Consider the following 22,377-nt stretch of genomic DNA (forward strand, 5'->3'; position numbering starts at 1 on the left):
GTGTGTGTGTGTGTGTGTGTGCATGTGTGTGTATGTGTATGTGTGCCAAAAGCCAAGACAATGCAGAAATAAGAACATTTTCAATTGTTCAGAATAATTATTTATTAAGTTTTAAGAGACAGACTAAGAGAAAGGTGAGGGATACAGAAAAAGGAGAATTAGACAACAAACATGTGGAAAAAACATAGGTCTATTCAAAAATAACTGAAGTGGAACAGTGTACTTTGAAAGAGGGGTTACTTGAATAGGTTATTCAGATGTGAAATTAACTGAACTTGAGATAAGTACAGTAGATAAAATAACAAAGTTTTTAAGATAGTCAAATTTTTAATATTGATCCACTAAACAATGCAATGAAATATAGCAGCTCTAATCCCCATTTAGATAAGGATTTGCTATTCCTGTTTATATCAATTAAAAAACAAAAATCCTACATCAGAAGCATGAAGGTGGCACAAAGGCACTGGGTGGTTCAGTGGACAGAGAACTAGGCCCAGAGTCAATAAAATTTGATATCAAATCTGGCCTCAAATACTTACTTACTGTGGTATTTCTGGACATATCACTTAAGATCTGCTTGCTTCAGTTTTCTTATTTTTAAGATGGAGATCACGATAGTATCTCTTCCCAAGATAGTTGTAAGAATTAGTCTTGCAAATAGTAAGTACTTATTAACGCTTGTTTCCTTCCTAAATCTTAGTTCTGCCATGACCTTGGACAATTGCCTCTCTGCTCCTCCTTCCCTTCATCTGCAAACTGAGGGGATTAGGCTAGATGCTCTCTTGACTATCTTTCCACTCTATGATCTTCAAATCCTTTCAAATCTATAGGATGGAGAGAAAATTTCAGCCATTCTCCTCCAAGTCTACAGGTCTCAGATGATCTAGCGATCATAATTCTGGAGCTGAGATTGGTATATTGAACTATCTAAGTCCACTCCCCTCATTTTACAGAGAATGGGAATGAGGCCCAGAGAGGTAAAATAATTGTCTAAGGCCACACAGGGGGTGGTAAGTGGAATAAGCAGGATTCAATATTCCTATCTCCATTGAGTCATAAAGCTAAGTTCCTTGTAATTCTCAGAGCTGCTTCTTTAAAAAAATGCATTTTAAGAAATTTTCTTACTTATTTCAAAAGTATGTTTTTGTCATAAAGTGCATCCATTTCCATTAATACAAATATCAATCCCTTTACTATAGCCAAAAAAATCACATTACCCAGTGCCAAACTTTTGTTTATGGGCCTTTGCAAATATAAGACTGAATGGATCTTGGACTATAAGTCCCATAGTCGGGACTGGGCTGAACTCAAAATCTTTATAACAAAACCTTTCTGGACTTAAAGCTTCTGAGATAGCCTTTGGGTAATGAAGGTTAACTCTATCCCATGATGAGACATTAGGCCAAAATTGCATAGGAGAAAGAATAGATAATAAGAAGAATTATCCTTGCATGAAATATTCATAATAGATATTCTTATAAATTAAATAAATGATTAAAAAGTATTGTACTTGGTGTTAATCACAATAAAATAGGTAATATATTATAATTTTTATGTATCATAGACCCCTCTTTGGACATTATGGTAAAACCTATGGATCCCTTGAAACCCATTATGTTGAAATAATTATCAAATTCTAAAAGAAACCCCAACTCCCTCAAAATAAACAAACAACAACAAAACCAAGGTCATAACCCAAAGTTAAAAACCTTTATATCATTAATATAGTTAATTTATTTTTCAGAAAATACTAATAGAAGATGATGCAATACAGGGTAACAGAAAATGATAGGTAACAAACCATCTTTTTTATTTACTAAATCCTTTCTTCTACTTTACATTAAGATTACACTTTAATCCTCCACCCACCACCCTCACATCCTGCTGTCACACCCACTTTCATCTATCAGATGAATAGATCTGCCTTCTTAGTCCATATTCCTATAAAAGATAAAGAGACCAGACTGTAGGGAATAGCTCCTCCCATAAAGCTTAGAATAGGAATTGTTCTCCTTCTTTTTATGACTTTCAGCTCCATATGATAGTGAAATTTTGAACCACACATTTGGGGGATGATATGATTCCTTCATATCTCTACAATATGGCATCCTGCCTAATGCTTATCTGGCACAGTTTAAATCTAGGGATATCTTGATAATCAGGGCCAGTACAGTAAGGATGTAGAAGTTGGAAGATGAATACATAAATGTCTTCAGTCAAAATACTCATGTCAGTGAGTCTGGGTGACTGATTTATGGTCTAATAGAGCAGCTCAAGGAGTTTTTGCAAACAACAGTCAATCCAACTTGAGGGAAATATTTTCCATTCATTCATTAATTCATTCATAATAGTAGCTACTAATAAAAACCTTACCAGGCAGTTTGGGGAGACAAAATCAGTAGATTACTACTTTTGAGATAAAAATCTTAAAGTGGGAATAAGCAGTAAATCACCATAACTCTCCCATATTCATCTCTAAATAACCATAAAACAGCCCCAGACAAATTGTGGAACAGCAGAACCAATAAAAAATGGGGTGAAGAAATTTTTTAGCCCAAGAAACTTGGAAGATTGGCAAGAAAGATCTGTCTCACTCAGCTAAAAGGGGAATGAAGCCCAGACAAGATATGTCCTAATAAGCCAGAAGCAAGCCCCGATCTCAGTAAATCTGGAAATCCTAAAGTGCAATGTGGTGGAGCAGGCCAAAACTAGGACCTGTGCCATGTGCCTCAGTGTAGCCAGGGAAAGGAGCTGACTCCAGCTCTGAAAACCACCATGTACTTTAGCATCGCTCAGTCTGCCAACTCTGTGGGCACCTAAGCAAGCATGCACTTCACCATATAGTTCAGTGAAGCCATGGGCAAACAGGCAGCTGCTAGTGGCTAGACTGCCACATGCTTCAATGAAGTCCCTGGGAAAATCAGCAACACCCCTCCAACCTCAGCACCAACTAGGTACAGCACTAAGGCACCAGGTAACATGCCATAATCATAGAGCCTCTGGCAGAGGCAATCACCCTCTTCTCCTCAGAGCAGCACCAGACACAGGAGTACCCAGCAGACTTCAGAGCAATATCAGCATAGCATTAGGTAAATAGCCAGAGCCTTCAGCCCCTGGCACAAGAAGACTGGGACAGTGTCCCTTCCACCTGGGAATAGAATTCAAATTTAAAAGAAAGGAAAAAAGGCAAAAAAAGATAAGTAACAAAATAACAAAAAAAGAATCTGATCATAAAAAGTTGTGGTAACAGCAAAGATCCAGAAGGAGGCAACAATTCAAAACACCTAGGAGCAAAACTCCAAAGAGAACAGCAAGTGATCTCAAGCTCTGAAAGTACTCATGATTTTCCATGAGCTCAAAAAGGGGTTTAAAATTATGTAGGAGAGGTAGAAGAAAAATTGGAAAAAGATACGAGAGTTATGTAAGGAAATTATGAAAAAAAATGAATCAACAGCTTGAAAAAAAACTACTTAAAAAGTAGAATTGGACAAATGGTAAAAGAGTTACAAAAATCCACTGAAGAAAATAATTCCTTAAAAAGTGCAATGGACCAAATAGAAAAGGAAATAACAAAGTTAACTGAGGAAGAATACAACTCCTTAAGAATTAGAATTAGCCAAGCGAAAGCATATAACTATGAGACATCAAGAATCAATCAAACAAATTCAAAAGAATGGAAAAAAAATAGAAGAAAATGTAAAATACATTACTGGAGAAAGAACTCACCTAGAAAATAGATCCAGAAGAAACAATGTCAGAATCAAACCTAGACAGCATCTTTCAAGGAATTATCAAGGAAAATGTCCATGATACTGGGAAATCAGAACATAATACAGGCATTTAAAGAACCCACTGATTACTTCAGAAAGATAACACAAAATAAAAATTCCAAGGAACATTATAGTCAAATTATAGAATTATCAGGTCAAGTTAAAAAAAAAAACTGCAAATGGCCAGAAAAAAATTATATTGGGCAGCCACAACCATGATTACACAGGACTCAGCAATTGTAACTTGTAACTCAATTGTAAATTGTAAATTGTAACTCAAAAATAACTTACCCAATGAAATTAAGCATGATACAAGGGGGAAATGGCTACTATTCAATTAAATAGAAGAATTACAAGCTTTCATAAAGGAAAAGGCCAGAACTGAATAAAAAAAAAAAATTTGATTTCTAATATTAAGACTCCCAGAGAGGCCTAAAAAGAGAAAGGGAAACATAAGGGATTAAAGGAAGCTGAGCATAAAAATTGTATCACTAATTGTACAGCTAGAAAAAACACATTTCAGGGTAATAAGATGAATTTGAGGAAATGACATAAAAATAATTAAGGGATGAGAAAGGAGAGTATCCTGAGTGCAGATGAAAGGGAGAGATATAATGCTGTCAATTATTTCACATGAAGGGTCTCGAAAAACCTGTTACAGTAAAGAGAAAGATGGGCAGGTGGAAAAAAAAGCAGAGGTAGCAATACTGATCTCAGACAAAGCAAAAGCAAAAAATAGACCTAATTTAAAAAGATAAGGAGGAAAACTACATAATGCTAATAGGTACAATAGACCATGAGGCAATATCAATATTAAGTATATAGGCACCAAGTAGTATAGCATCTAAATTCCTAAGGAAATAAAGTGTTACAGATTCATAACCAAACGAGATAGAAAGCATATAAAATGTAAAATAATTTTGATTATATTAAATTAAAAAGCTTTACACAAACAAAATCAATGCAACCAAATTAGAAGGGAGGCAGAAATCTGAGAAATAATCTTTACAGCAAATGTTTCTGATAAAGGCCTCATTTCTCAAATACGGAGAGAACTGTGTCAAATTTGTAAGAAAATAAGCCATTTCCCAATTTATAAATGGTCAAAAGATATATGAATGCGCAGTTTTCAGATGAAGAAATCAAAACTATCTATGAGCATATCAAGAAGTGCTTTAAATCACTTTTGATTAGAGAAATAAAAATTAAAAACAACTCAGGCACCAACTCATATTATCCATCATATTGGCTAATATGATTTAAAAGGAAAATGACAAATGTTGGAGAAGATGTGGGAAAATTGCAAGACTAATGCATTGTTGAATTTATGAACTGATTCAATCATTTTGGAGAGCAATTTCGAACTATGCCCAAATGGCTATCAAATTTTGTGTACCCTTTGTTTAAGCAATACCATTACTAGATCTATAAGAAATCACAAAAAGAGGAAAAGGAATTACATGTGCAAAAATATTTGCAGCATTTATGTGATGACAAAATATTGGAGACCAAGAGAATTTCCATCAATTAGGAAATTGGTGGTACATAAATATAAGAGATTACTATTGTGCAATAGGAAATGCTGACCAGGCAGATTTCAGGAAAACCTAGAAAATGTGTACATAGTAATGAAAGTGAAATAAGCATAGTATATGTTATCAGCAATGTGTGTGATGATCAGCTAGGGATGACTCAGCTTTTATCAGCAATAGTATGATCCAAGACAAGTACAAATGACTCCAGAAGGAAAATGCTATCCACATCCAGATAAATAGACTCTGAATATCTATCTAAGCACACTTTTTTTCACTTTATTCTTTTCCATGTTTTTCCCCTTTTGATCTGTTTCTTCTTTCATAACTGTGACTAATATGAAAATACTTTACATGCTAACACATGTATAACCTATATCAAATTGTCTATCCAATTTTTAGAAAAGGGGAGGGAACAGAGAAAAATTTGAAACTAAAAATACTGTAAAAATGAATGCTAAAATGAATGTGTAAGGGGGAAATTAATCATTAAAAAGTAAAAATAAGGCATAATAAAAAGCTTATAATCATGAAAACCCAGTACCTCCCTCCTCTGAACATTTTGTAATAGATTATTACTTATATAACAGAGTAGGAGCAGGGAAGCAAGGTCTATGGGCTCATTCAAGCAATCTTTCTATGAGTTTAAGTGGCAATTTATATGCTACAAAGGGGAAAACTATCTTGATCACTTCTTATCTTTCAATATCTTGATCAAATAAGAATTTAGTAAATATTTTTTGAATGAGCTAATCTAAAAATATGACAATACCATCTATCAACTAGTGAACAATAGCTAGAGGATGATAATGAAGTCTTGACTTCTTTTATATTGAGATCTATGTGCTTCCAGAAGCCTGAATATAACAGTGTCCAGTGTGGTTTAAGATTAAGCTAATATGGAAAATTATCTTAGAATAAGCAACCCTTTAGCCAAATCTAGAATGGACTGATGGAGATTGGTTAAAAAAAAAAAAAAAAGATTTTTAAATGTTCAGTATGGGATGATGGGAGAGTAAGGAATAAGCAGCATGGAAATAAAAAAAAAAATACTTCTTATGAAGGATGAAGTTTTTCATTTATGTCTCCTTTAGGAGTTGATAAAAGAAACCAGGAAAAATTAAAAAGCTCTGGTATTATAAAGCTAAAATATAAATATCTAGGAAACTGTCTTTATAAAAAAAAAAAAAAAGATATCCCAATCCTTAAATGAGGAAAGTGGGGCTATGAAGGAGGGAAATGGAGAAGGAATGTCCTAATCTTCCATAACTAATAAGGTCAGAGTTTTGAGTTTTCAAGTTAAGGAACTGAAGTTAGCTTGGAACTACAACTCGAAGTTGTAGTTAAAATGGGAATGGAAAGAGAATAATAATTGTTTTGGGGGTAGAGGAAATGAGACATAACAAGGAAATAAAAGAGAATTTTAAGAGTCCATGGGGCCTCATAGACAAATCACAATTCATCTATCCCTTCTCATTTTGTGGGACATTTGTTTATGTCCTCTCTTATAAATCTTTCATTACTAGATCACTCCATTTACTGGGGATTTCCTTCTAGATTCTATGAAATTGTGTAACAATGCATGGAGTACACAAAGTTATCCCAAACCCACACAAACAATCAGCCAAACTCCTTTGTTGAGGACATACAAATTGAACGATAATTTCCTTTATTCTACTTCTCCATGCAATGTTTTGTTTAGAAATATGTTGCAGACCACTTACACTTAAGTCTGATATTGGGATTTGTGAATCACTAGCCACAATTGTCTTTTCTTTAGGGTGTCACAGCCATGTTGCTCATTTCATTCTCAGTTTAACTCATTCTTTGGTTTGCTCTGTTTCAATAGAGTCTTGCAGTCTTGCTTCTTCTTCCTAATCCATTTTTCAATTTCTCTTTGTTTTTTCTTCCATTAGAATGTAAGTTCCTTCAGAGCAGTTTTTATTTTCTATACCCTAATGTATAACATGACTTGCCCTGTTCTTGGGTCTGATATAATAAGCATAATAACATCCTCAGAAATATCTGGACTTCATCATCTTTTAGGAAATTCCTCTCCATTTGTACTTTAAAAAAATTCAAAGGTTAGAAAGACAGGAACCCATAATTAGAAAACAATCTAGAAAGGAGCATTTGTTTAGTCAAATGGAATGGGTTCATTAGAATAAAGGTAGTTCTGCACTGAGAGGGAAAATACAATTCACTTATCTAATGGTTCTTGGGTTCTCCTGTTGGTAGTGCATGGAATTTCTTTTTACAAAATCAGTACAAAATGAAAAATAAAGATCTTTCCTGTGATAGAGAAAGTAATCTTTTTAAAAAAAGATGTTCCTTTGATTAAAGAAAAAACAAGCCATAATCGATTTTTCTAAAAACAGAAACACCAGTTTGAAATCTGTATAGAGAGCATTAACTATGTACGTGATAGTGTGCATAGGTCTTGGTAGGAATGATCATAGACAAGGAACACTGAAATATCCTAATATAATTATGAGTTAATTTATTGCCTCATAGAGAAAATATAACATACGTATAATTACATCAAAGGCAAGTATGCTGTAAGTGAGCGAAGCATTGACCAGCTAATAAGTCAAATAAAAAACATTAAGATTAAAAAAAATTATCTTTGATGAGCTACAGCAAAGGGCTAAATCTAGTTTAGATAATGGGCAATAATGACAGAATCAAAGAGACATCTGATTCATCCGATATTTAAACAAGAATCCCTTCTACAGCAAACCTAACAAATGAGTAAGAAGGTCTCAGCTCATACAGCTTCATGAGAGAATGTGTGTGTATGTGTGTGTGTGTGTGTGTGTGTGTGTGTTGTGTGTGTATATATAATGCATATAGATTCAAGAACTTAATTCTATTCCAGGTAAATTAGATTTATAATCGGTATAATTATTACAAAGGAAAATAACTCCCTTCAAGATTAACTTGTTGACACTTAGCAGTGTCTTAACAAGGAATAAGTTGGTATATCACCCATTATGAAGAGTGTTACATTTGAAAATCTTTAGTGTTAAAAACACCTGCTGAGGGAATTCATTCTCTTTTGAGTTGTTCTAATTGTTGGAAGTTATTTTTTTTAATTGAATCAAAATCTTCATTGATTGATCCTAGATTTTTGTTCTTTGGGTCTGAGCAGAATAATATTACCTTTATATTGCAGAATTTTAAGTACTTAAAAGAAAGAGCTCATCCCTTTCCCTTTCTGAGTTATTTCTTCTTTAGGCTAAATATTTCGAGAAATTTTGATTCATCTATGTATAGTATGAATTTAAGTTCCTTTGACATCCATATTGCTTTTCTTTGGATATGTTCCAGTTTGACATTATCTTTCCTAAAATGAGCCTCCTGGAATTAAGCACAACACTTCTGTGGTATGAACACAACAGAATATAATAGGACTATCATCTCTTTAATTCTGGAAACTAAACTTCTATATATAACACCTAACTTAAAATTAGCTCTTTAGGTAACGATGTCAGGTTCTTGATTCATAATGAATCCACCAAAATCCTAGGTACTCTTCTTATTAATGATTTTTTAGTCATAACTCCCCCCTAAGATTATGGGTACACAATTTCTGAATGCTTGAAAAATTTTGTCTTAGTGTAGTATATAATGTGTGGATTGCTAGCCTTGGAATCAGGAAGAAGCTGTCTCAGACATATACTGACTACTTTTAACATGGACAAGCTATTTGAGCTTTCAGTACTCTAGGCAATTACCTCTGACTGTATGATGTAGACAAGTTGCTCATCTGCACTGTAGGGATTTCCTCACTATTCAATCATAAAAATAACCTTTTCAGAGCAAATATAGATATGTATACACACACATATACAAATACATAAATGCATATTTAGCTATACATATGTTGTTAAAATTCATCATCCCAATCTCTCTAAATATGTTTGAACCCTATTTCTTTCCCAACAAAACAGATATTATACTTAACATTAGGTCATCCAAAGATTTCACAGTATCCAGGTATTTTTCAAAAGTCAAAATTTTAAAAAGTTAATAAGAGAAGAGCAAATAAATATGTGTGTATGTGTATATATATATATGTGTGTGTGTGTGTGTGTGTGTGTGTGTGTGTATATATGTATATCCCTATGGCACACACTCACCTTCCAGAAATTCATTTGTCAAAAATCTTTATTTCTGGTCATTAGACAAATTTTAAATTCACCTAACCTATTACCTGTACACACATTTCCATCTTGCCCATAAGAGTGCCTTTAGAGACTAAAAAAACACTTTAAAAATTGCCTCAATCAATCCTTTGAAGAAGGACTAAAGGATCAGATGATTTTTCAATTGTTACAGAATTATCAGGATAGTCAAGATCAGAGTCAACAGATTCTCTATACCAAGAAAAATAAGTCTCTCTTATTATAAGCAAATTGAGAGGAAGAATAATAATTTACATTCTTTGAGTCCTTTAATTTTTGCAAAGTGCTTTCTTTTTAGCAACTTTGAGAAAATCAATTTAAGTACTATTATTCCTATGTTACAGATGAGGAAACTGAATTAATACAGTTGGCAAATTTTGGAGCTCAGACAAGTTAGTTGTTGAATCCCAATCCCATCTTCTTTGCAGCATAACACATTGTCCTTTTTCAAAATCCAAGTATGGTAAGGACATTACACATTCTTAGAATTCACAAATCTTATATTTTGTTTTGAATCACACAAGATCATGTATTTGACTTAAAATGTTTCCAAAAGGATTAAAAAAAAGAGAGATTTTGCACATATGAACCCAGTTTGTGATTGTGGATACAATTAATTTGTAATAATTCAAAAAATATATTGTAAAATATTGAATATCATAAAAAGTAGAAGTTGTTTTATGAAGCCTCTTTTAAAAGACCATCTCTCTACCACTACACACTTCTCAGATTGGCTAGGATGACAGGAAAAGATAATGCTGAATATTGGAGGGGATGCAGGAAAGCTGGGACACTGATGCATTGTTTGTGGAATTGTGAATACATCCAGCCATTCTGGAGAGCAATTTGTAACTATGCTCAAAAAGTTATCAAACCGTGCATACTCTTTGATCCAGCAGTGTTATTACTGGGCTTACATCCCAAAGAGATCTTAAAGAAGGGAAAGGGACCTGCATGTGCAAAAATGTTTGTGGCAGCCCTCTTTGTAGTAGCCAGAAACTAGAAACTGAGTGGATGCCCATCAATTGGAGAATGGCTGAATAAGTTATGGTACGTGAATATTATGGAATATTATTGTTCAATAAGAAATGACCAGCAGGAGGATTTCAGAAAGGCCTGGAGAGACTTACATGAACTGATGCTGAGTGAAACGAGCAGGGCCAAGAGATCATTATATACTTCAACAACAATACTATATGATGACCAATTCTAATGGACGTGACTCTCTTCAACAATGAGATGAACCAAATCAGTTCCATTTGTTCAATAATGAAGATAACTAGCTACACTCAGTGAAAGAACTATGGGAAATGAGTTGGACCAAAATATAGCATTTTCACTCCTTCTGTTTTTGTCCACTTGCATTTTTATTTTCTTTCTCAGGTTATTTTTACCTTATTTCTAACTCTGATTTTTCTTGTGTAGCAAAATGATTGTTTGGACATGTATACATATATTGTGTTTAACATATACTTTAACATATGGACTACCTGCCATCTAGGGGAGGAAGTGAAGGGAAGGAAGGGAAAAGTTGGAACAGAAGGTTTTACAAGGGTCAATACTGAAAAATTACCCATGCATACTCTTGTAAATAAAAAGGTATATATAAAAAAAAGAACAGAACTTGGTCCACCCCACAGCAATGGACCTCTGGATCAGGCTCTGACCACAGTGGAAAAAAAAAAAAAAACTCTCTTCATGTAAAGTTCTGATCTTTCAGGAAAATTCTATAAAGGGAGAGGATGTGTTTCATAGATGAACTAAAATGTAAAATGAATAGATTAAATATGCTTGCTCACCAAGGATACACTTAAATCTTTTATATATTGATTGATTGATAGAAAATCTATATTATAAACACAAAAGATTAGTTCTAATTGATTATCAGGTTATTGTTATTTTTGTTATGAGTTCCCCACCCCACTGGAAAGGAAATGTAATTAGGAAGCCTAAGAATTTTTAAGCAATTCTTCCCTAATAAGAGAACATCTGTATTAAATTATACTCTTGATTCAGTTTTATATGGATACATTGAATATTATAATATTATTTTCAATAACTGGAAAAGTACTTGGCTTTATGCCTAACCCTCCCTCCCAATAGATTTTTCCTCTTGACTTCCTTATTTCTGTAATCATACCACTATTCTTCTAATCAACTAGTCTTGAAGACTTGGCACCATCTTTGACTCTTCCCTGTTCTTCACCTTTCACATTCAATCATTCACTAAGAAAGATTGTTTGTGGGGATATGGGAGAGAAAAATACTGCTTCAGGCAAAGCAATTAGACTAGATGACCTCAGAGGTCTGTTTCAACTTTAGAATTCCCTGATTCTTAAGATTCTTTTTCTTGAACTGTCTTTCAAAGATACATTTTTTCTGTGCAGAGAATATCAATTGATTTGGATATTGATGAATCCATGCAGATGATGCCTTTTAAAATAATTCTTAAACCTGAAAATCAAGGATTTAAAGTGATTTTGTTCATTGGAAAATAATCATAGTTTTCATTATCCATCATCTATGTGTGTCGGAGAAACAGGAAGTAAGGGCAATTATAAGCATTAATGTCTGAAGAGATTTCATGTCTTAAAACTGTGATGATGAGCAATACTGTAACCCAAGGTAAATTCTCCGCTTATTCCATAAAAGATTAGCTCTGAGTAATGAATTGTCCATTAACCAAACTCGAGGCAATAGAACAGAAACGCAGTAGGAGTTGATCCCAGGGAATAAAATAGAGACACAGTAGGAGTTGACTCCAGGGAAGAGAATGGTCAAGAATATATTCAACTAAAAATATCTTAGATACACACTCCCTTAAGCCTTCCTCAAGATATTGTGCAGGCAACAGTCCAAGACTGTTAACTATAGGAAAAAATGTAATTCTTGATAGGGAACAGGATTCTAGAAAGTTGTGAAGCAACAAATATTCATGATGCTTTTTAATTTTATTTTTATTTACCTGACATAAATTTGTGATGTTATTTCATCAAAAACTCCATCATATGTTTGCTTTTAAAATGTCCTTGACATAAAAACCCACTCCATGTAAATAACTATTCTCTCAGAAGCTTTAACATAGCAAGAGGATACATTTAAGGCATTCATAAGGAACAACTTAAAAGAAATATACATTGGATGCTCTTAGCGCTTTGGAGTTTAATAGCAGCAGATTCATCTTGGAGTCTACCCCACAGAATCTACTACTATAAGTACCAAAAAGAGATCTTTATCACAGTGGGCTTCCCCTCCTTTTCACTCCTATCCTCATAGCTCAGTATTCAATCCAATTTATAATGAGATTATAAGCACTGAGACATAGGAGGTACTCAGCATACACTTCCCAATATATATTCCCTATTCTCAAATATGTAAAATGTTTCTGTCTTTTGTGACCTTTGGGAGTTTAATTGGCTTTGATGACATTCTCCTAGAAATCATCTAAATCCAACAATAATGATATGGAACATTTAAATAAAGTAGGAGTTTACAGTGAATCATTTAAATCTCCTTATTGAAGCAGATAAGTTAAATCTAAATCTTGGCTACTATACATTGAGGAGGTATTACCTCCTAGAATCATTGTGAAGATCAAGTGAGATAATTGCAAAGGGTTTAGCAAAGCAAATAATAAACACTATTTAAATGTTAGCTATCATCATCATCATTATTCCCCTATTCCTTACTCACTATGTTTTTAAAAGTTTTTTTTTTTTTTCCCCTTTTAAAGACACTATATTGTGAAGCTTTACAGAAAAATTGCGGTTAAGTAATTTGTTAAAAAGCAATGCTGACATTTTGAAGAGTAGATAAAGTTCAGACAATATTTTTTGTTGCATTATCTAGGAGACAGCTTGAGTTGTGCATACTCCAAATGTCAAACATATTAGACAGAATTCTTCATAAACAAGAGCAAAAGGTTCTATTAACCAGTGAGCCTCATGGTTACTTAGGCTTTGAGTTTCTGTGCAAATTTCAAAATTGTTCATTAGGCCTTTAGTCAAATTCAGATTTATGACCAAGTCAACAGGCCATTATATTCACATAAATTCTGCATACAAAAAATTTTATATCTATTCTGCTGACACAAATAAGAAGGATTATAGGTGCTAAAGTATAGAAGTGAAATATAGTGCCCTTTAATTTTTCATTTAAAATATCACATAAACTGTTGATCTGAATGAATACATTTTAATGGTTATATTAACTAAAAACAAGGCAGAAGAGCATCAGCAAATAGGTCATGCTATTTAGAACAAAGGTTCTTAACCTGGCATCTATGGAGTTCTTGGATAAATTTCAAAGGATGTGAACTAGGATAGAGAAAAAATAATTTTTATTTTCTCACTAATCTTTATCTTAAATTTAGCTTTTCCTTCAAATGTGAAAATAATCAATAATATTTGACTGTTTATATGCTTCATTTCCCCAAATCTCCCAAGTTCTGTATTTAGGACATTTTACAATTTTAATAATTAAGGTTAGATAATTTTTCATTATCTAGGATTTAGAGATTTCTGCCAGAATGAAGTAACTGGTTTTTTTTTTTTTTTTGGTAAATTTTATTATTTATTTATTGTATGTTTAAATACAAAATGAGAAAAAAGGGGGGATTTGCCATGTATATAGCAAAACATAAGGGAATATTCATTAGAAAACAATAATTTTTTAAAAAAACTATACAATAAATACTACATTTTCAAAGCTACCCAGTTTTTCTTTGCTTCCTCATAGGTTTTCTTTTTGTTTTCTCTGTGCATTTTTTATCTTATTTTTCCCTTCCTCCCCTCCCCCCATCCTGCTCTAAAAAAGGCTAAAAGCATGGACATACACATACACACACACACACATATATATATGTATGCGCATGCATACATACATATTTACATCTATATATACATCTACATTATCTATACATACACATAAATATATACATATCTATATATAGATAACTATAAATATAATCATATATACTCATACACATATATGTAAAACCATATTATGCTTATTTCTACTTGTCATCTATTTCTCTGAAGGTAGATAGCATCTTCCTTCATAAGTTCAAGTCTTTCCATGTTTTTCTAAATCAACCAGCTCATCATTTACAATATTCCAACACATGCTCTATGAGAGATTGTTTATGAAAATTTTCCCTCAATTTTCTGCATTCCTTCTATTTATGGCTGCATAGGTTTTATTTACACAAGAAAATAATTCAAATTATTCAAAATTATCCATTTTATACTTCAATAATGATCTTATAATTTAGTTTAAGATCTGATACTATTGAATCTACTTTTATATCTTTTTTTTTTCTTGATTTCTTTGATTTCTGGCCTTTTGTTCTTCTATATAAACTTTATTATTTTTTCCTGATTCAGTAAAATAATTGTCTTAGTAATTGAATTGTAATGACATTGAATAAATAGGTTATTTAGGAAAATTGCCATTTTTTTTATTATATTGGCTTTGCCTGTCCATGAACAATTAATATTACTTAAGTTATTTAGATCTGACAAAATGAAGTAACTTTAAAAGTTGATCCTTTATTATGATCTCCTGGTATGTCAATTGGATTGTCTTTAGGAGACACTATAGTGTTTCACTATAATAATACATATACTACATTAATACAGGAGCAATAAGCAAAACCATTTCTGTTTGATCAGGAGTTAGAATTTGGTTACCTTGGATTGTTGTTTCCGTTATAAAAGTTCAGGTCTTCTATTTTTTAAATAATCAGCATTCGTTATACAGTGAAGGCTTGATAGGAGTCAAGGAATGTTCCTTTAGAGGACAACAAAGCAAAGAAATGTCAAATTCTGTTCTAGGTTAAGCTTTAGTGAAGAGAGACCAGAAAAAAATGTCATGGAACTTCTGAGTTCAGTTTGTCAGATCACATTATGAGAAAGGTATCCTTCAAATGGGAGATAGAAAAGATGTGATTTCAAAGGGTCAGAATCCTAAATTTACTACTTAGTACTTGCATAACCTTGGGAAAACCATCTAATCCCTCTAGACTTCATTTTTCTTTTCTGTAATAAAACATAGTTAAAAGATTTCTGAGATCTCTTCTTGCTATGTTTTCTTCTTCTCCTCCTCTTTTTCCTTTTCCCTTCCTTCCTCCCTTCATATCTCTCTCTCCCTTTCTCCTTCCCTCCTTTCTTTCCCTCCCTTTTCCTTTCCCTCTCCCTCTCTCTCTCTCTCTCTCTCTCTCTCTCTCTCTCTCTCTCTCTCTCTCTCTCTTGCTCTCTTTTACTCTCTCTCTTTCCTTTTGTGTAATGGTATTAAGAAATGGTTAAAAAGATGTGAGTTCAGATCCTAGCTCTGGCACTTCCAATAGATGGATATATTATTAATTTCCCTAAGCTTTAATGTTTTCATCTGCTCAATAGAAATGACAGGGCATGGAGCAACATTGAGAAACTGCCTTTTGCACTTAGTGTGCTGGGTTAGAACAATCTGATTCATTAAGCATCTCTTATGCGGCTACTCTACAGTGTTTGCTGAGATCAGATATGTAGTAGGAATACAAAAGACAAAATGAAAAACTTCTACTGCATCAGGGCACTTGAATTCTCCTATGTTATGTACATTATATGTATGCCATGTGTGTATGTGTGTATGCAGATATAGATCTGCATTTTTATGTGTGCATTATACAGTCACTTATGTATGCATATCATGTATATAAACACATATAGATAGGCATATGTATGCATTTATACTTATATTTAATATATGTTCCTTGGTGCTTTATATAATATATGTACATGTATGCATATATATTTACATCTTAACATAGGCTTCTTAATAAAGTAGTTATTATCATCATAATCATCTTCATGATTTCTAACATTTAAATGGCACCTACTATGTGCCAATACCATGCTAAGTACTGTACAAATTTAATCACATTTGATTTTCACAATTACCTTAGGAATTAGGTGCTCATTTTGTATTTTTTATCCCCATTTTGCAGATGAGGACCTTGAGACAAATAGGTTAAATGGCTTTCCCAAAGTCACAGAGCTAGGAAAGATCCAAGGACAAATTTGAACTGGGCTCTTTCTGACTCCAGACCTACCATGTCTATTATATATGTGTGTGTGTGTGTGTCTATATCTATAGATATAAATTTATGTAGATATAGATACACAGACATACATGTGTATATAGATACAAACATATGTACATGTATATATGTGCATATCAGTATCACATATGCACAACTTGTGTGTATGTATACATATAATTATGTACATATACATACGGAAATATATTTTATATGCACATATAGGTGTATATACATAGCAACTAGGTATACACTCACACATAGTGACTAAATGTGTATATGATATATACATATACACATACATACATTCATACATACTATAATATACATACATCAAGTGCATATATAAACCCATTGTTGTACATGCATATACATGCATGCATTGCATAATTGCAAATACATGTGTATAATACTCTGTATAGACAGATGTGCATAAATGTATATCTACTTAGCTGCTATATGTATATATGTGTACACACATATATATATGTGTGTGTATACCGGTACATTGATATATACATATATATATATATATATATATATGCCTGATTTAAGACTTAAAACAACACTGTGAGAAAGTTACTACATATATATATATATATATATGTTGTTTATGTATGTAGGTACACAGTTAAGAGTTCATGCATCATGTATGTATATAAATATATAGATGTATGCATATGCACATATACTACATACACAAATAGTACATTCCATATATATGAAAGTAAAGCTCAAGTTGTAATATTCCAGCTCTCAAAATGTAAGGGGGAGGAAATATTGCTTCTGTAGGCATCCTTCCTCCTGAAGATTAAAGGACCAGGTTTATTGGTAGCCTGTAATAATGCATGTATGCATTTTACCATCTTTAGGAGTATGACAAATGCATTGGAGAAGCATCATTACTCACCGTGTAAGTTACTAGATGCTAACCTTCTTAGTCTTGCCTGCAACTAATCATAACCTTGGATGCATCGTAAATGTAGAGAAGTGACTCCTCTGTGCCTCAAAGAACACTGAGAAAAGGGAAAAGCAAACATCAACTTGCTGTTAGAGATAAGGAAAGAAACATGAACTCTTTCTGTCTCATCAGAATGCTGAAAAATAATGCAGAGAGAAAGCAAGACAAAATAATTCAATCTAAAAGACAATCATGTTCTAGAGAATTCTATTTGGACTCAGGTTCTAGATTAATGCAACAGTCAATGTGGACATGGAAGTATGTGAACTTTTAAATGTCTATGGAAGAAACCACCAGCTATTCTTCTGATGGTAATTTCATTCATATAATCCCAAGGTTATTCTTATCTTAAGTCCAAAGGAAAAAAAAACATGTGTGCAAGGTTGGTACAATGTTAAGGCAATAGTCACTATTAAAAAAGATAAACTTTCATGGGACACTGCCATGATGGCTGCCATTTCTATCCCTCTCTCCATTATTACTATTTTCTGTTGTAGCTGAGGTAGAATAGGTAATATGTATGAAATGGGAAAGGGAAAGGCCTTGGTCAAAGGCTTTATTCATCTAGCTGGCAGCTGAATCTGACAGCTCTTCTCTCCCTGAGGTCCCTGCTTGCCTCCCTAACCCCAGGCAGTTAAGAAAAACTGCACTGGAATGATCAAATGTGAAGAAAAATACATGAACATGAAACTTACTTCAGAACACTCCTGATTTGAAAAACTATCACAGGGATATACAGAGAACTTAGAAATATGAAAAAGAGCCAAGGAATTTTAAGGATCACTATGATTCCATATCTCATTTGTTAATCATCTCTTCCAAATCGCAATCACATGCATACTAATTGACCCACCCAGGAAAGAATAACAGGGCAATGTAATGAAACTATCTTCCTTCTTTACCTCTACTAAAATGGAGTCTTGACATACATCATCCCTGAATATTGCTGGTATCATGAATCAATAGATTTTTTGTTAGAAATGTGGGAATTAATTCATTATTTATCTATACTAGATTATATGTGTATAAAATGGATGAGATGAGGCTTGTTAAATAGCCTCTTTGTTTTGAAAAGAGAAAAGAAAAGTAGGAAGCTACTGGGATAGACTTCAGGTTCAAATATCATTAGCATGTATCCAATGGATAGGAAGCATATCATGGCAGCTCTGGATGGTTTTATTGACTATTACAAAATTGTTCAGGTTTTACTACTCTGAAAGGCAAGCAAAATAGTTTCAATAGGTAAGCAGCCAGAATTAATACTAAAAAGACTAAAAGCAACCCAGGATTTGGGGTCACAATATGAAGATAGATTGTTGCAGTTGTTTGTCCTTTGTTCTCAAAGAGGGCTATAACATCAGAAAGGTGATGCTATGACTTGCAAGTAAATTGGATGCCAGTGAGGAAGGGCTGTGCAAAGTTACCAGCCTCACTTTCTTCTCCGGAGCCATCTCAGGGCAATGGGAAGATATCCATCAGAATTGCCTGGAAATAGCCCTAGATGCAGAGACGTTGGCTTTCTGAAACCAGTCTCTCCCAGGTCTCAATTTGATTGAGACAATGTACATTCAATGATTAAAGCTAGGTAAGAAATGGAAAAAAAAAAATGGCCTCTTTTACCTAGACAAAAAAAAAAATCAATCTTGAAGAAGACCTTTAAGGTTTTTGGGGAGGATAATGAGTGAGAGGAAATTGAAGAAGTTAATGAGATAAATATGAAGATGTACAATTAGGATTATCAGGAAGGCAAGGATACTAACTAAGCATGGCAATTGGAATCTGGGTTACAATGATGAAATGAGCTTAAATTGATTCATGTTATGGGAACCAACTTTTCATTCTAGAACACACTTGGCATTTCTGTTAGGATTCTAGACAGTTGACAATTAAGTTAACAATTAACAGTTAAGTTGACAATTAACATTTCCTGATCAGTAAATATTATTAGGAGTACAAAGTTGTATAGTTCTTGATTTAGTTCAGCTTCATAACATGCAAAACCCAAATTGGTAAAAATATGAGATAAACAGACAGGAAGCAGCAGCTGAAATTAGTAGCCTGTAGGATGTTTTACGTTGTCTAAGTTGACAAATAATTGAATTTGTTGGTCAACCATCCTCTGGGAAAAGCACTCAGTAAGGATATTTTTAATAGCTATTTTTATTTGACCCCCCTCTCCACAGTCTCATCCACCTGTGGATGACACAGTTGACTCTCCATTAGGATCCCATTTAAGGGGTGCTCAAAGATCAACCTGAATGTTCCCCTGTTGTGCTAGGTAGTGGTTGGAGATGCCATATGAGGAATGAAGTCCAGAAAGAAATGAAAATATTAAATGTATTACAAGCAGAATGCTAAAATTGTGTGTAAAAGAGAACTGCACTATGTTTTGAAATGAAATTTGACCAGACCTTAGAATTTAATAGATGCTTATTAACTACTATGGATTGGAGTTAAATTTGTTATCTTGGTAATAATAATGAAAGTGTTATTAGGGGTGAGTGGTTTTTGAATTGTTTGTATTTCTTATTAGGCATAATCTACAGCAGAAAGTATTTCTCTGAAATACAGAATACAGACAAAAGTGCAAGATGAGTTGAGAAACAAAGACAAAGTGTGATATAGTAGAAAGAATACTGACTCTGATTCTTTGCCTTTGTTTCCTGTATGTATCACTGGAGCTGGAGAAGAGTCTCTGGAATCCCTTGTTCATGGTTGGATACTTTGAGACAAGAGTCCCATTCAGCTAGTGGGCTAATATGGCTGCCAGTACAAACTCTCCACTATTAAAATATTAAAAACTCTCTAATCTCTGTATTGCCTCAGTTTCTCTGGCATTACACACTCAAGTTCACAATCTCAGTCACCCTTGATACCTCACTGATCTTCCTTAACTAATCACTTGCTGAATCTTTAAAAAAAAATTGTTGATGTGGCTTTTTAAATTAAATGCATTGAATAGATCATCCCCCACTCTGAGACAAGTCTCTTGAAACTAATTAAAACAGTTAAGAAAACCTAATACCTCATCTGAAAATACATGCAGCATTCCAAATTTGTAGCACTCTCTCTATCTCATCGTTAACAATAAATTAGCATAAATTTATTTTCTCTGCCTCCCACTACTCATCCTACTGGAAAGAAAAAAAAATTCCTCATAATAAATATAATCAAACATACGTATATATATATATATATATATATATATATATATATATAATACATACATATATATATATATATATATGTATGTATATATCATTCTAAATTTTAAATCCATTCTCTGTGTCATGGATAGTAAATTTCGTCAATGTTATACTGGAATCATGAATGCTCATTGTATTGATCATAATTCTTGTAGCTTTCAAATTATGTAATATTTATTAGCAATACACATATGTGTGTATATATATACATGTATATGTAGTTATTCTTATCATATGATTTATTCTCCTGATTCTGCTAATTTCATTCTTTATAGGTTTATAAAAGTCTTCAAAGTTGTTCCTTAAAAATATTGATTTTATATTATTAATTGCTTTTCTGGTTCTGCTTACTTTATTCTTTATCAGTTCATGAGTTTTTCCATAACTTTTTGATATACTTCTTTTCTCATTTTTATAGTATTATAGTATTTCGTTATATTAATATAACTTTTTCACTCATTCCTAAATTGTAGGATCCCTTTAATTTTCAGTTTGCCATTGTGAAAATACAATATTTTTGTATCTATGGGACCTTTTCCTTCTTTCTTTGATCTCTTTTGGGTATAGGCCTAGCAGAGATATGGCTAGGTGAAAGGGTATCCATTGTTAGGAACATTTTATATACAATTCTAAAATGTTACCCAGCATAACTGTATTCATTCAAAAATTCACCAACAGTGCCTCAGTTTCTTGAGTCATTGATTTTCCTACACAATTTGTCACATTTGCCTTCTTTGCTCTACTCACAGAGTCAGCATCATTGTTTTTGCCTTGATTATCTCTCCTAAACTAGTTCAATAGCCTCCACACTAGACTCCTGGATGCCAGTCTCACCATTTTCTAATTTTATCCTCTAAATATTTGCCAAAATAATTTTCCTAAAACATTTTTATTATGCCACTCTATTTAACAACCTCCAAGGGTTTCTTATTGTTTCTAACTGGAATAAAACAAACATTCCTTGGCTTATTTTTTTTGAGTGGAAAGTTTTTGTGTTTTTATTAGTTTTATTTCTGAATATATCCTACTCTTAACCAGTGAGCTATCTTTTTGTACTCCTCAAGAAAGCTCCAAATCCAGTGTCAGAAAGAGGTGGACATTTGCTAGAATTTATAAATCTAGAGTAGCTTGAAGTGGATAGTGAAGCCTTCTTTCTCACAGCTTCTATTTCCCACTGTTCATTGGTTTCATGTTTTTTGATCACTTTAAAGTGTCCAAGTTAGCAATTATGTAAGGAGAGCCTTTTTGTTTTTTCAAATAATAGGCTCATAGAAAGATTACAATGCCCAGAGTGCACTAGCATACAAAGATCCTTTAGTATCTTTAGCACTTTTGGAAACCTAGGAAATTAGAATCCTATCTAGTACTAGAGGACATCTGTTACCCAATTGCCAAATTTCCTCTTTAAGTTGCTGCTGTAGGATGACTCTTTGATTTTACTGACAAACTCTCTTCCTCTTAGTTTTTGGCACCTGCCAATTCATGACAATCTATTAATAGAAATAACTATACCTTACCAAACTCCACAATACACAGAGGCCCATAGAAGAAGAGCCAGAAAAACTGAGGCAAGATAGAGATTAGAAAGTTTTAAATATTTTATTTGAGAGGGAGAGATTGTGCTGGGAGCAAAACAGGATCCA

General features: G+C 33.1%; 1 protein-coding gene across 7 annotated transcripts in view; it reads right to left on the reverse strand.

The window, feature by feature from the left end:
- The window catches only part of LOC100926624, a 199,215-nt gene that overhangs the window by 168,588 nt on the left and 8,250 nt on the right, over positions 1 to 22,377 (reverse strand). For 6 of the 7 annotated variants that reach the window (XR_004230940.1, XR_004230941.1, XR_004230943.1 and 3 more), the window contains exons 2-3: positions 17,478 to 17,583; positions 15,180 to 15,279 (exon numbers count right to left, since the gene is read on the reverse strand). The gene's annotated coding sequence lies outside the window, so the exon portion shown is untranslated. The remainder of the gene's footprint in view (positions 1 to 15,179; positions 15,280 to 17,477; positions 17,584 to 22,377) is intronic. The other variant, XM_031946380.1, reaches the window with a different exon arrangement.

This window comes from Sarcophilus harrisii, chromosome 1, assembly GCF_902635505.1.
Source record: "Sarcophilus harrisii chromosome 1, mSarHar1.11, whole genome shotgun sequence".
Lineage (NCBI taxonomy): Eukaryota > Metazoa > Chordata > Mammalia > Dasyuromorphia > Dasyuridae > Sarcophilus > Sarcophilus harrisii.